Raw genomic sequence first — 16,159 nt, 5'->3', positions numbered from 1 at the left:
CGAGTGGAAGGCTGGCTTACCACTCGGTAGGATTTTTATAACTTAGGCGAGCACAGGGCTGCAGCTAAGCCCCCGAGTGGAAGGCTGGCTTACCACTCGGTAGGATTTTTATAACTTAGGCGAGCACAGGGCTGCAGCTAAGCCCCCGAGTGGAAGGCTGGCTTACCACTCGGTAGGATTTTGATAACTTAGGCGAAACAGATTCGCAGCTAAGCCTCCGAGTGGGAGTCTGGCTCGCCACTCGGTAGGATTTTTACAAACTTAGGCAAAACGGATTCGCAGCTAAGTCACCCACTGAGGGGGAATTTTATTGGACAAAAATAAAAAGCGACAGAAATTATGGAGGGACTATGACACTATTATTTTGAGGTCCATGAACTACAGAAGTACTTTATTGCAACTCATCCGAGTGATAAAATTTAAGTGTAAAATGGGCGGAGTAGCTCCGCGTTCCAAGCTCGGGGCTCGTCGATATTATGCTCGACGTTGTAAAGACGGTACGCCCCGTTGTGGAGAACCTTGGTGACGATGAAGGGGCCTTCCCAAGAAGGAGCAAGCTTGTGTGGTTTGTGCTGATCCACTCGAAGAACCAAATCTCCTTCCTGGAGGGCTCGACCTCTCACATTTCTGGCGTGGAAACGACGTAAATCTTGTTGGTAGATGGTCGACCGGATCAGAGCCATCTCCCTTTCTTCCTCTAAAAGGTCGACTGCGTCTTGCCGCGCTTGTTCAGCCTCTGCTTCGTTGTAGATTTCAACTCGAGGAGCATTGTGGAGAAGATCACTCGGCAAGACTGCTTCAGCTCCGTAGACCAAGAAGAATGGAGTTCTTCCGGTCGACCGATTAGGTGTGGTCCGTAGTCCCCAGAGTACTGAGGGAAGTTCGTCGACCCAAGCTCCAGCCGCGTGTTTGAGATCACGCATCAGTCGAGGCTTCAATCCCTTAAGAATCAGTCCATTAGCTCGCTCTGTTTGTCCATTCGACTGCGGATGGGCGACTGAAGCGTAGTCGACCCGTGTGCCCTGGGAGTTGCAGAAAGCTCTGAATTCCTCTGAGTCAAAGTTCGACCCATTATCCGTAATGATGCTGTGTGGGACTCCATATCTGAATATTAGTTCCCTGATGAAGCTAACAGCAGTACCGGTGTCAAGGCTCTTGATTGGTTTAGCCTCGATCCACTTGGTGAACTTGTCGACTGCCACCAGTACATGCGTGAAGCCACTTTGTCCTGTTCTCAAAGGACCGACCATGTCCAATCCCCATACTGCGAAAGGCCAGACGAGTGGAATGGTCTTCAGAGCCGACGCAGGCTTGTGTGACATATTCGAGTAGAATTGACATCCCTCGCACTTATCCACTATCTCTTTTGCCATCTCATTCGCCTTTGGCCAGTAAAATCCGGCTCGGTATGCTTTGGCCACGATGGTCCGAGAGGACGCATGATGACCACAGGTCCCCGAGTGAATATCATTGAGGATGAGTCGACCTTCTTCTGGTGTTATGCACTTCTGACCAACTCCAGTCGCGCTTTCTCTGTATAATTGTCCTTTGATTACGGTAAAGGCCTTAGATCGACGGACGATCTGTCGAGCCTCTTCCTCATCCTCCGGGAGCTCTTTCCTCAGGATATATGCGACATACGGAATCGTCCAGTCGGGAATGACCACCAAAACCTCCATGATCAAGTCGACCACCGCTGGGACTTCAACTTCAATCGGATCTGTGGCACTCTTGGGCTGTGGAGTTTCTTCGGTGAAAGGATCCTCTTTGACTGACGGAGTGTGTATATGCTCCAAGAACACACCACTCGGAATGGCTTCTCTCTTGGAACCTATCTTTGCTAGATCATCAGCTGCTTGATTTTTCAGTCGGGGTATATGATGGAGCTCCAACCCCTCGAACTTCTTTTCCAGCTTCCTCACTGCACTGCAGTATCCAGTCATGGCTGGGCTTCTCACGTCCCACTCTTTCATCACTTGATTGACCACTAAATCCGAGTCGCCATAGACCATCAGGCGACGGACGCCGAGTGAAATGGCCATGCGCAACCCATATAAGAGGGCTTCATATTCTGCCTCATTGTTGGAGGAATCAAAGTGAATCTGGAGCACATATCTGAGCTTATCTCCTCTGGGGGAAACCAGGACAACCCCAGCACCGGAACCATTCAACATCTTAGAGCCATCAAAAAACATGGTCCAATGCTCCGAGTGAACTTCAGTCGGCTGCTGCTGTTCAATCCACTCGGCAAGGAAATCTGCTATTGCCTGGGACTTAATGGCTTTCTTTGCCTCAAACTTGATATCAAGGGGAAGAAGTTCAATCGCCCATTTGGCCACTCAACCAGTTGCATCCCTATTGTGCAAAATCTCTGATAGTGGAGCGTCGCTGACGACTGTGATGGAATGATCAGAGAAATAATGAGCAACCTTCTTTGTGGTCATGTATATTCCATATACAAGCTTCTGATAATGAGGATATCTCTGCTTGGATGGAGTCAAGACTTCAGACAAATAATACACTGGGCGCTGAACTTTGAGGGCTTTTCCTTCTTCTTCCCGCTTGACCGTTAGCACGGTACTGACGACTTGTCCTGTGGCTGCGATATAGAGCAACAGAGGCTCTTTGCTGATTGGAGCAGCAAGCACCGGCTGGGTGGAGAGCAGAGCTTTTAGCTCGGCAAACGCTGCATCAGCTTCTGGAGTCCACTTCGAACTTGTCTGTCTTCTTCATCAGTCGATAAAGAGGCAATGCCTTTTCACCGAGTCGTGAGATGAATCGACTTAATGCGGCCAAGCATCCAGTAAGCTTCTGGACATCGTGCACTCGCACAGGGCGTTTCATTCGGAGAATAGTGCCAATCTTCTCTGGGTTAGCGTCGATTCCCCGTTCGGAAACGAGAAAACCGAGTAACTTGCCACCAGGAACTCCAAATGTGCACTTCGATGGATTAAGCTTGATATCATACCTTCTGAGGTTGGCAAATGTTTCGGCGAGGTCAGCGAGCAGGTCGGAACCTTTTCGTGACTTGACAACAATATCATCCATATAAGCTTCCACATTCCGACTGATTTGAGTGAGTAGACACTTCTGAATCATTCGCATGAATGTGGCCCCGGCATTCTTGAGGCCGAATGGCATGGTGATATAGCAGAAGCACCCGAATGGAGTGATGAAAGCTGTTTTTACCTCGTCGGGCCCGTACAGACGGATCTGGTGGTACCCGGAGTAGGCATCTAAAAAAGATAACCTCTCACATCCCGCGGTCGAGTCAACAATTTGATCTATGCGAGGGAGAGGAAAATGATCTTTCAGGCAGGCCCGGTTGATGTGCTTGAAATCAATGCACATTCGGAGCGACTTGTCCTTCTTAGGAACCATGACGACATTAGCGAGCCACTCGGAGTGGTATATCTCTCGGATAAATCCTGCCGCCAACAGTCGAGCCACTTCTTCGCCAATGGCTTTTCTCTTCTGGACGGCGGACCGCCGAAGATGCTCTTTAACTGGTTTTGCAGATGAGTCGACTCTTAGGCGATGCTCAGCCAGTCCCCTGGGAACACCTGGCATGTCAGCGGGCTTCCATGCAAAAATGTCCCAGTTCTCACGGAGGAACTGGATGAGCGCTTCTTCCTATTTTGGGTCGAGTGTCGTGGAGATGCGGGTCGGAGCTGCTTCGGGGTCGGTCGGGTGAATGTGAACAGGCTTCGTCTCACCGGACGACTGGAATGCAGACTCTGTGGCGGGCTTCTTGGATCGCAGCAAGTCACTCGGATCTGCGTTTTGCTTATATTCTTCGAACTCGACCGCTGTCACCTGGGAATCGGCGATCTTGGAGCCCTTCTGAAAGCACTCTTCTGCCTTTTTCCGATCACCGGTGACAGTGATCACTCCTTTGGGGTCGGGCATCTTCAATTTGAGGTACACGTAGCATGGTCGAGCCATAAATCGTGCGTAAGCTGGTCTCCCCAAAATGGCATGATATGCACTCTGAAAATCCACGACCTCAAACGTCAACTTTTCTTTGCGAAAATGCTTCGAATCACCAAACACCACGTCCAAAGCTATCTGGCCGAGTGACTCGGCCTTCTTCCCTGGTATAACTCCATGAAAGCTCATGTTACTAGTGCTCAGTCGGGACATCGGAATGCCCATACCTTTCAATGTGTCTGCATACAATAAGTTCAGCCCACTTCCACCATCCATCAGCACCTTTGTCAGTCGAGTGCCTTCGACAATTGGATCGACCACCAAAGCTTGCCTCCCAGGGGTGGCAATATGAGTCGGGTGATCATATTGGTTGAATGTGATGGGTGTTTGAGACCACTTCAGATAATTTGCTTTTGCGGGGGCAACCATGTTCACCTCTCGGTTAATCACTTTCAGTCGACTTCTGCTTTCCACATCTGCAAAGATCATCAGAGTGGAGTTGATATGTGGATATCCTTCCTCACTGTCCTCCTTGTCTTCGGCCTTGTCCGACTCCTTCTCCTTGTCCTTAGACTGTTTTCCCTGAAACTGCTGGATCAGGAGTCGACATTGGCGAGTGGTGTGCTTCGGGTAAATGATATTCCCCTCTTCGTCTTTCTTCGTGTGAATGTGACATGGCATATCCATCACGTCGTTCCCTTCTTTATCCTTTACCTTCTTGGGGTTCCAGGATCCTTTTGGTTTCCCCTTAAACTTTCCTTGAGTCACGGCCAGAGCCTCTCCAGGAGCTGCCGGTTCAGCCTTCCGCTTCTGTTTCCGACTGGTGTTTCCTTTTTCCGACTGACTCGGCTTGTGCTTGCCGCTTCGGAGTCGGTCTTCTTCTTCGCCGTTGGCGTACTTGGTAGCAATCTCCATCATCCGACCCAAGGTCATGTCACCGGTTCGACCAAACTTCAAACTCAGTTCTCTGTTCTTGACACCATCTTTGAAGGCGCAGACTGCCTGATGATCAGACACATTCTCCACAGTGTGGTGCAAAGTGATCCACCTCTGAATATACTCTCTGAGGGTCTCATTAGTTTTCTGCACGCAGACTTGCAACTCTGTCAATCCAGCTGGTCGCTTGCAAGTTCCTTCAAACGTCCTGACGAACACTCGGGACAGATCTTCCCAAGTGTAAATGCTGCTAGGAGGTAATTGAGTCAACCATGCCCTGGCAGAACCTTCCAACATGAGGGGCAAATGCTTCATGGCCACCTCGTCGTTCCCACCACCAATCTGAACTGCCACTCGGTAGTCTTCAAGCCAAGTTTCAGGCTTAGACTCACCAGTGAACTTGCTGACTCCTGTTGCCAACCTGAAATTGGGAGGGATAACTGCGGCTCTGATAGCTCTGTTGAAACATTCAGGACCAGAAACATGCACTCGACTGCTTGTGGGTACATCTCTGTCGAGTCCACCTCGATGGGCTCTGTTCCGGTCAACCAACCCTTGCACGATAATGGATCGCGCGTCGAAGCCTGGTTCTCTGGGGTCGACTGGAACCCTACGCCCTGTACTGTACGGCTGCCGAGGAGCGTAAGACCCACCCCTCGGAGGGGAATAGGGCACTCGACGCCTATCATCTCGGTCGAGTCTGTCGCCATATTGATCTCGCCGATTCTCGCGCCCTTCACGCCGCGGAGGCGATCTGGGGCTGTGAGCCGACTGAACCGTATTCACAGTGACGGATCGACTGTGAATTCTATTGCGCGACTGAGACACGACTGAATTCTGATCTCCTGCTGCCCGGAGCAGATCCCTGATCTGCAGCAAACCTCTGCCAGCTTCCGACTGCGAAGGCTGGATGGACTCTGCTATACGGGTCGCAGCTGCTAAATTCTGAATTGGGGTTCGATATACCTGAGTTGGCGGGAAGAGTTGACGTCGACTGGTGTCGTGAACTCGTTGCCGCGCGCGCTCGTCGAGTGCTCGCTGAAGATTCTCCAGTCGAGTGCGCTCGGCCAAATTGGCCAGACACGCCTCCTCCAAGGCACGAGCCTCGGGGGTTTCTCCTGCGATGGGAATATGCAGGGGATCCTCGTTCCTGCGGCGAAGTTCCTCTCTTTGCAGAGAGTCGAGTGGCTCGGGCTGGTACTCTTCGTAGCCTCGTGTAGGGTCGCCGCCGTCACCTGCTCCACCACCACGGGCGAAGCCAGGAGGACTGTGGGGCCCGTCGACCATCAAGATTTCCGCCGCTGGATCACTGCTACCGCACTCGGATGCAGTCTCTACGGAGCCAGTCGACTGATCGAACAAGCCGTAGAGAGGTTCGTCGGGCTCGATTGCCGCAACTTGGGTGGTGGCCGATTGGCGAGCCACCGCGTGCCTCACCCATCGCTGAAGCCTCGACCGGCCCGAGCGCTTGCGCCGGCGGAATACCGGCAGGGTGGACGATGGAGGAGCCGACCGATACTGGGTCGACGGTTGCCGCAGCAGAACGCCGCGGACATATGCACGAAAATGCGTCGCACTGCGGACGGGGAGCGCATCAACGTCGAGTGGAGCCTCGTGGAGCCACGCGGAGTCGTCGGCGATGAAGGTGAGAGTGCCGAGACGGATCTCTTGACCCCCGACCAAAACTCCAACAGACACCATGATGAAAGTACTCGGAAGAATTGCAACTTCTCCACAAAATCGCTAAAACACCTGCCCCACGGTGGGCGCCAACTGTCGTGGTTCTAAGCCTGACAGTAGAGTGGGGGGTAGGTATTGAGAGGCAAGGTCCTAGCTATGGAGAGGTTGTAAGCACAAAGGATGTACGAGTTCAGGCCCTTCTCGGAGGAAGTAACAACCCTACGTCTCGGAGCCCGGAGGCGGTCGAGTGGATTATGAGTATATGAGTTACAAGGTGCCGAACCCTTCTGCCTGTGGAGGGGGGTGGCTTATATAGAGTGCGCCAAGACCCCAGCCAGCCCACGTAGGAGAGGGTTTAAGGTGAGTTAAGTCTGGCGTTACTGGTAACGCCCCACATAAAGTGCCTTTACTATCATAAAGTCTACTTGATTACAGGCCGTTGCAGTGCAGAGTGCCTCTTGACCTTCTGGTGGTCGAGTGAGTCTTCGTGGTCGAGTCCTTCAAGTCAGTCGAGTGTGTCCCTCGTTAGTCGACTGGAAGGCGACTTCTTCTGAGGGTGTCCTTGGGTAAGGTACTTAGATCAGGTCCATGACCCTACCCTAGGTACATAACCCCATCAGTGACCGCTTCGCGCCGCTGAACTTCCACCCTCCACTCGGCGTTCGACAGGCCCGGTGGCTTCGATGGCGGCGCCCTCGGCTTCCTCTGCTTCGGCTGGACCACGGCGCCAGTCGCGGTTGCTGCCGCGCGCGGCATGGCGTACTTTTTCGGAGGCATGGCGTGCTTCTTTGCGGCGAGCGGGAGGAGGTTTGGCGGGAGAAAGGGATAGAATGGTGGGAGGAAGGCGAGCGAGCGGGAGAGATGCGAGGGAAAAGCGTCAAGAAACGGCGGGAAAAGACCCTCGGGTCGCTTTCAGGGTGGGCCCACGTGCCTTTTTCGCTTGCGCCGGCTCCCCAAGCGCCCCCCAGGGCGCCGGGTTCGGCCTGGGTCCGCCGGCACCAGATTTGGCCCGAGCCGGCGAAAAACGGGCTTCTGGGGGCGCGACTGGGGCCTTTTTTTGGCGCCGGCGCGGTAAAATCGCCTGGGGAGGGCCTGTTGGGGGCGCGGCTAGAGATGCCCTTACGCCACTGCATTCTAGTTCCGGTTCCTCGCCTACCTCGCGCTCTGCTTGCGCCGGCCGAAGGACCTCCGGCGCCGCTACGGTGCCTGGGCCATCGTCACCGGCCCGACGTCCGGCATCGGCCGATCCGTCGCCCTGGAGCTCGCCAGCCGGGGGCTCAACCTCGTGCTCGTCGACCTCAACGCCGCCAATCTCAAGATCTCTCACACCGTCAGATCTCGCCACGCCGTGCATACCAAGACCGTGGTGTTCGACCTCTCGCTCGTTTCTACTGCCCAAGGTAATTAAACTTGTACTATACTACTCAAACTCAAGCACGGCACAGAAGCAAATAGCAACGAGTCGCTTCATCACTCTCATGGTGACCGCCGCCGGCGGCAGGTGACGAGGCGATGCGGCGGCTCCGAGAGGCCGTGGCGGGGCTGAACGTGGGAGCAGTGGCGGAGGACGAAAAAAATTTAAGGTGGGGCGGACTCTAAAGGCCAATAAATGATGTGATGCAATATCAAAAATAGCTTTTACACAATAATAGTACACTCACAATTTTACGTGATTTTAAACTAATTCAAATAAAACAGAAAATGCAAGCATATTTAAATAAATCTGAAAACATATGGATAATGAAGCTTTAATGCTATCAAAGATTGCGAAGCTATTCTCAGAAAATTTACATCATGAATTCACAACATAAAAATGTAGAAATTTATAACTCTCCATGTGATGGCATGGTGTATTTTTTTTCAGAGAGAGAGAGAGCGCGGTTATTTTTAGGAAAAAAAGAGCATGTCTTCTTTTGAGAAAGAGGGATAGAGTGTTTTTTTAGGTGATAGCGTGTGTGTTTTTTTCAATAAGAGAGATAGCGTGTTTTTTTAAGAAGAAAAGAGATAGCGTTGTGTACTTGTGCGTGCGACTGATCAACTGGATGGGCTCAATTGCTTTGTCCGTTCCGCGTAGCGAACTGTGCCCAGCAGGAGGAACTCATGGGCCCAAATTACATGGGCCCAAATAACATGACAGAATCTGACGAGCGACTAGGCCCACTCGTTTCTCTTGGTTCTCATTTTTTTCTAGCGACGGTGACTCGAGGTATAGAACCAGACAGCGACAGCGTACGCGTACCTGTAGAAATCGTTTTGCACAAAATCAAGGTAGGGCGGGCGCCCTGCCTCGCCCTACCGGGAGCTCCGCCTGTGCGTGGGAGTGCTGGTGAACAACGCCGGGGTGGCGAAGCCGGGTGCAGTGTACCTGCACGAGGCTGACGTGGAGGCGTGTGTGAGGATGATGCGGGTGAACCTGTGGGCGGTGGCGGAGGTGACCGCCGCGGTGCTGCCGGGGATGGTGGAGCGGGGCAGGGGCGCCGTCGTCAACATGGGCTCAGCCTCGTCGGAGGCCATCCCCTCCTTTCCCCTGCACACCATGTACGCCGCCACCAAAAGGTATGTCTTACACAAGCGGGGCATTTCGGTACGGTGGAGCAAATTTAGTTCCTATGGATGGAGCGAGACTGTGAGACTGATTGGTTTTTCTGCTTACATTACATGTGGGTGGTTCATTCCAAGCAGGTATGTTGCTCAGTTCTCCAGGAGCCTTTACGTTGAGTACAGAAGCAAAGGGATCGATGTGCAATGCCAGGTAATATATATTGCCCGTTACATGTTCGACGCATATTTAGCTTCATCTGAGAGTCCCTTTCGTTTAATGGAATTCCATGCAAAAAATGGAGGATTCTAATTCTTATGAACTTTTCATACACGTTGGCTGTTTGATTGCAATCCATAAGATTTTTTTCTTAGGATTTATTTGTACCCACATTTGGTAGGGAAATTTCCATCCACTTCCAAACTCACGTAAGGAAACAAACGTTGTTCCTGCGTAAAATCAAACGATCATACAATCATGTATGTCATGACACTCTATTCGTGTGCTTTTCTATTCATGCGTTTTAGAAATCATGTGAATCAGTGAGGTCCTGAATTGTTTCCCTATATAGAGATGATTGTTCAAAGACTAGAAGATATCCAGATTATTGGAGAAGTACGTACGAACCACTGGGATAAAAAAAATCTAGAATAGGTAAGCTAAACACAATAAATACTGCCTCCGTTCCTAAATATATGTCCTTTTGAAGATCCACTATGAAGACTACATTCGTATGTAGTTTATAGTAGAATCTTTCGAAAGACTTATATTTAGAAACAGATGGAGTACATAATATGTCACCCCAAAGGACAAGGAAGACTTTAAAATACACATTGAACAGTTGCTGAAATTAGGAGTAATAGGAGAAAGTAGAAACCGGGGCATATGTCTTTATGTGAGTCATCACTAAAATAGTTATAGGCAAATAAAGAAAGAGACCTGTTGACAACACTGTAGTAGATGCTTATAACATTGCAAACAAACAATATTGGATAATAAAGAACAAGGAAACAAATATTTTCAAAACTCAATTTAAAACACTAATTTTGCGGTCAAAATGGCAGAAGAATCTATAGAATGGGTAACACTTGCATGTCCTCAAGTACATTCCGGTGGCTTCTGACAACCTTTGGAATAAAAAATGCATCCGGATTACTTTAAATAAAAATGCAAAATATACTTAATGAAAATGAGGAATTCATATAGGTATATGCAGAACATGAGTTGATATTCTCTAAACCGGACAAAGAACATATGGCTCCTCATGAAAAAATGAGTAGAACAAAACGGGTTAATATTATCGAGAAAGAAAACAAAAGTCTGCAAAGAAAAGATAGTTTGTTGACATGAAATAGGAAAGGGAAAGATATATTTACAAGAGCAAATTTCCAAGTGCTTACAATTCCATGACACTGTGAAGAAAGAGGAAACCCCAAAATATCCCATGTGTAAAGAATGTTTGGTAAAGGCGTTTGATCCTTTAGACGGGTAATATATAGACGAAAAGACAAGGGAGCCTTGGTGTAGTTGTAAAGCTGCTGCCTTGTGACCATGAGGTAACGGGTTCAAGTCCTCTTACTTCAAAGTAGGAAAAGGCTGCGTAGTATAGACCCAAAATGGCCGGACCCTTCACCGGAATCTGCGGAAGCGAGAGCTACATGCATCGAGCTGCCCTTTTTTGACGACTAAAACAATGAACTAAGTTGGTCCTAAGAAACTATGATATAATAGACGGTCAAAAACATTTTCATTTTCAGTACATTGATCTTTTCGTCTATATATTACCCGTCTAAAGGATCAAACGCCTTTACCAAACATTCTTTACACATGGGATATTTTGGGGTTTCCTCTTTCTTCACAGTGTCATGGAATTGTAAGCACTTGGAAATTTGCTCTTGTAAATATGTCACCCCAAAGGACAAGGAAGACTTTAAAATACACATTGAACAGTTGCTGAAATTAGGAGTAATAGGAGAAAGTAGAAACCGGGGCATATGTCTTTATGTGAGTCATCACTAAAATAGTTATAGGCAAATAAAGAAAGAGACCTGTTGACAACACTGTAGTAGATGCTTATAACATTGCAAACAAACAATATTGGATAATAAAGAACAAGGAAACAAATATTTTCAAAACTCAATTTAAAACACTAATTTTGCGGTCAAAATGGCAGAAGAATCTATAGAATGGGTGACACTTGCATGTCCTCAAGTACATTCCGGTGGCTTCTGACAACCTTTGGAATAAAAAATGCATCCGGATTACTTTAAATAAAAATGCAAAATATACTTAATGAAAATGAGGAATTCATATAGGTATATGCAGAACATGAGTTGATATTCTCTAAACCGGACAAAGAACATATGGCTCCTCATGAAAAAATGAGTAGAACAAAACGGGTTAATATTATCGAGAAAGAAAACAAAAGTCTGCAAAGAAAAGATAGTTTGTTGACATGAAATAGGAAAGGGAAAGATATATTTACAAGAGCAAATTTCCAAGTGCTTACAATTCCATGACACTGTGAAGAAAGAGGAAACCCCAAAATATCCCATGTGTAAAGAATGTTTGGTAAAGGCGTTTGATCCTTTAGACGGGTAATATATAGACGAAAAGATCAATGTACTGAAAATGAAAATGTTTTTGACCGTCTATTATATCATAGTTTCTTAGGACCAACTTAGTTCATTGTTTTAGTCGTCAAAAAAGGGCAGCTCGATGCATGTAGCTCTCGCTTCCGCAGATTCCGGTGAAGGGTCCGGCCATTTTGGGTCTATACTACGCAGCCTTTTCCTACTTTGAAGTAAGAGGACTTGAACCCGTTACCTCATGGTCACAAGGCAGCAGCTTTACAACTACACCAAGGCTCCCTTTCTGTTTTAGTCTTTGAAACCAGTATAAAATCATGCCTGATTACTTTTCCTCTGAGGGCTGAATGTTATGCTTGTTTGGTTGTTTTGTAGTGCACCGAATCATCTCTTTCAATTTTCCGGTAAAAATTAAAGCATTAAGAGTCCCCTATTCCAATAGGTTGAGTTGTCCTATTTGCCGCTCAATGCGACAAATAATTGGACAAAATCCACACCAGCCATATGGGCTGGAAATGGAGCGGCCTATTTAGGTAGCTGTTTTTCAGGAAAAAGTGAACGTGGTGCCTCCTATTTGATGCATTTCATGTCAAACAAAGCCGCGACGCACAGGGCGAGCGCAACTGGGATGGACCATTAGAGGCTGCCGTAGCGAGCAGACCACTGTATACTAATTTTGGCTTTACTAAAAAAGCATACTAGTTTGGTACTGTAGCGAACATACTGTAGCATCAAGCTATGAACAGTTTTTAACTTCCAAGTTCTTTTTAAAATTTATGAACATTTTTTAAATGTAAAAGAATCAAAACGCAAATGAATTTGGAAATTGCTAACATTTTTTAAAAACATGAACATTTTTAAATTCCACCCAAAACATTCGAATACATGAACATTTTTTAAATTTATGAACAAAGTTTAAAACTGGACCATTTTTTGAAATCCTGATGAATTTTGTGAAAACACAGACATTTTCAAACATTTTTATAATTTGTCAACAATATTTGAAAACAGGGACTTTTTTTGAAATTCTGAGGTACTTTTAAAAAGCATGAATTTTAGAAATTCCTAAACATTTTCTAAAAACGTGAACTTTTTTGAATTTTTGAAAAATATTGATTTCAGGAACATTTTGTGAAACTTTGACAATTTAAGTTAAAAAAGTTTTTTTAAAGATAGTGGGAGCTTTCCCTTTGAGATGTCTAAAAAATGGTTCCTTCGTGGTACATTGGCATACTTGCACCATGAGCATGGACGCGTTTCGAAACAGGCTTTGATTCTGCTTTATATGTAAAGCAACAATTACATAAAGTACACGGCCGAACGATATAAAATGATGAGGTAGTCTTCTTACATAGTTGATCCCAAGATAATCAAGGAACATAGAACGCAAGCGACTATGCAACTGAAAGATAACGTAGAAAGACCTGGAAACACCGTCACAATACGCCTTAATACACCTGAGCTCCACCACGCTCTCGCTAACCAGCTAGCACTTTATCTCGTGCAGGCTCCATTCTACGTGGCGACCAGGATGGTGTCAAGGCTGGCGGAGACCGGGCGGGCCGGGCGCCTCTCTATGTTCCTCATCGCGCCGACGCCCGACGCGTACGCGAGCGCGGCGGTGCGCTGGATTGGCCACGGCCCGCCCCTCTGCGCTCCCAACCTTGGCCACCAGCTCCTGTGGTGCCTCGCCGCCGTCGTTCCGGACTTCGTCCACGATTGGCTCCGCATGCGCGAGCACCTGCAGCACAGAGCGCTGGCTCAGAGACCGCCGAAACGTCGCGCCGGCGTGCCAACAACTCTAAAGTGAATTCCTGGTGCTCTTGTACAATATGTCTGTGTTCCACAAACCACACGTTCTAGTGTTGGAATAACTGAATTCCCAATGAAATGAATCATGTACGTATTTTGCAGAGGAAATGCAATTATTTGTCCACGTATTGCACCTTCACCGTTCGTTAATTAGTTGCATTCAACATTTAGGGTGTGTTTGGGAGCTTAAGTATTTTTGAAGTTTTGTAGGAATAATGTGGTTTCTGAAAAAACTTCAGTATTAAATACTTTGAGGTGTTTGGATAGAAAAAATACTGCAGTTTAAGAAACCATAGTATCTCAAAAACTGTGGTATTTTTGTAGTATTTGAAAAAGAGGTCGGGACCTCTTTTTTTAAAATTGAGAAACGCTGGCTCATTGGCCTCTCTGAGTCCATCTTCTTATGACCAATACTTGCTAGATGATAGATCTATCTGGCCACGCACGGATGACTTAGCGCCGACCGAAAACACGTAAGGGGTGTGTTGCTCCCTATCTCTTCCAGATATTCGACAGGTCGGCGAGCAGCCGTATAACGCTTCCAGGTTCCGTTTTCCTATGAGAGCCCTTGATCTTTATGTCTTGGCCACTTTTTACCACTGCTTCTAGACACGCGAGCTGCACCTTCAGTCCCTGTCACAATGCTCCGTCTTTGATGGATCACAACAGATAACTCACAATGTATACTAGCATGTAGGAGTAGTAGAGAACGTGCTCATGCCTAGCATGCATACGGCGGCCGTTAGCACGAGTTGATCCAGCCGTGAGTGCAGCTAAATTAGGTCCGGCTTTAGGTATGATCAAGATTATCCATGCAACGACAGAACAACCGGTCAGAATCAGAGAAACTTAATAAAACTGCCATTTGCCAAACGCCTTCACAGTTTTACCAAAACTGAAAAAACTACGTTTTTTAGATACTAAGGCTGTGTTTGACAGCAAATTACTGCAGAAATTATAGTATTGAAAACTGCAGTATTTTTGTCTACAGGAACTAAAAACCACAATTTTGACATATCAAAGTATTTTGTAGTATCAAGAATACTGTGACAATGTTTGGCTGGTGCATGTTTGCAACGACATAAATTAGCTAGCTAGCCGTTTCATAGTAGTTGCAAACATGCACGATCTTAGCCGACCAGTGGCTGCAAACTGAACGGCCATGCATAAATAGACACGGCTGCATGCTATGCATCAGCTGCAGCGGGAGCACGGCGGTGCGGCATGGAAGTGCGCGGCCTCGCTCTGGCTTGGTTGTGGCTTGACCGACAGCGGCGAGCACGGCATGCTGAGGCATAGGGTGACGTTCTGGAGCAAGGCACGCACAACAAGCAGCGGCAAGAGTGACGCGCTGAGGCATGGGGCGACGTTTTGGAGCAAGGCACGCACAGCAAGCAGCGGCGAACAAGGCCGCGACATGGCAGCAAGGCCGCGACATGGCAGCAAGGCACACGTACGGCGTGGCTATGATCGCACACAAAGGCCTGCGCAGACTCATCCAGCAGTGCGTTGGGAGTTAGAGTTGCAGCCAGCAGCGTGCACAACCATGGCATGAGCAATCTGAGCATGAGGTGGCCAGATGCCGACTTGATGCACAGCGTGCACGAGAAGAGGAGAAGCGCAAGTGAGAGTAGGAACGACGCCATTTTTGTTTCCGCTGCCTTCTCTTGGCTTGTCCCATGGCCGACGATCTTCAGGGCAACGACTTGTGTGCGAGGAAGGATAATGAACAGTCGTGCTTCCTTTGTGTGCTCTGTTTTTAAAAAAGAGGGCTGGGGTTCTTTTTTTAATGCAGAGAAAATACCACGGTTTTGACAATACCACAGTATCAATACTATAATTTTTTATGGTTGCCAAACAACTCACGGTAAATTAAACCATGGTATTTTGAAAAACTGCAGTAATCTTATAATACTAAGAAAAAACTGAGCTTAAAGTATTTATTGTCCACACATTAAAATACTGAGGTTTTGGAATACTATGGTTTTGCCAAAATTGCGTTGCCAAATTAGGCCTGTTTGACAAAGAGGGCGTACAATGCAAATGTTGCACACGTGTTTAGGAAAAGGTAGTTGATTCTTTTTCATTTTGCCACAAACCTATCGGAGAGCACTCCTTTTTTCTTAAACAATAAAACAATAAGAGCAACTTCAATGGAGCGACTCATTTCATGCGCGGCCGTTTGTTTGGGTCAGCGCGGAGACAAAAGGCAGCCCAACGTGCCGACCCAAACGGACACGCGTCCTTTTTCATCCGCCGGCGACCCATTCCCGGCCCATTTTTGAGCTGGATTTGCGTCGACGCGGACACCCGCGCTCACCTACTCTTGTCCCCGGGCTCGCTGGTCTGTGGCACATTGGCCTCTCGTCTCACACCCGGCCAACAAGCAACCCTCACCCGCCTCCTCCGCCGCCGACGCCGTCGCCCATTTTTGCTGGCGACTCTTCCAGCTGCCGCCGCCTTCACATCCGCCCAGCAACGCAGCCCCCCCCTCCCGTCGCCCTCCGCCGCCGTTTTGCCGTCGGGGAGCAAACTGCTTCACACCGCCGCTCACTACAAGAAATATGTCAACTTATGACCTTCTGTCAGTGACCCTGGAAGAATTGGTCATAGATTTATGATCATTTGAGACCAATTGGTCAAAAGCTGTTCGAGGGGCTCCAAACCCTAAACC

At 48.1% G+C, this 16,159-nt stretch overlaps 1 pseudogene; it reads left to right on the top strand.

Annotated features, from left to right (window-relative positions):
- The window catches only part of LOC123162126 (very-long-chain 3-oxoacyl-CoA reductase 1-like), an 18,699-nt pseudogene extending 8,821 nt beyond the window's left edge, over positions 1-9,878 (top strand).
- Positions 9,879-16,159: the final 6,281 nt, after the last annotated feature.

This window comes from Triticum aestivum, chromosome 7B (assembly GCF_018294505.1).
Source record: "Triticum aestivum cultivar Chinese Spring chromosome 7B, IWGSC CS RefSeq v2.1, whole genome shotgun sequence".
In the NCBI taxonomy this organism is placed as follows: domain Eukaryota; kingdom Viridiplantae; phylum Streptophyta; class Magnoliopsida; order Poales; family Poaceae; genus Triticum; species Triticum aestivum.
This window is presented reverse-complemented; position numbering and strand designations above follow the sequence as displayed.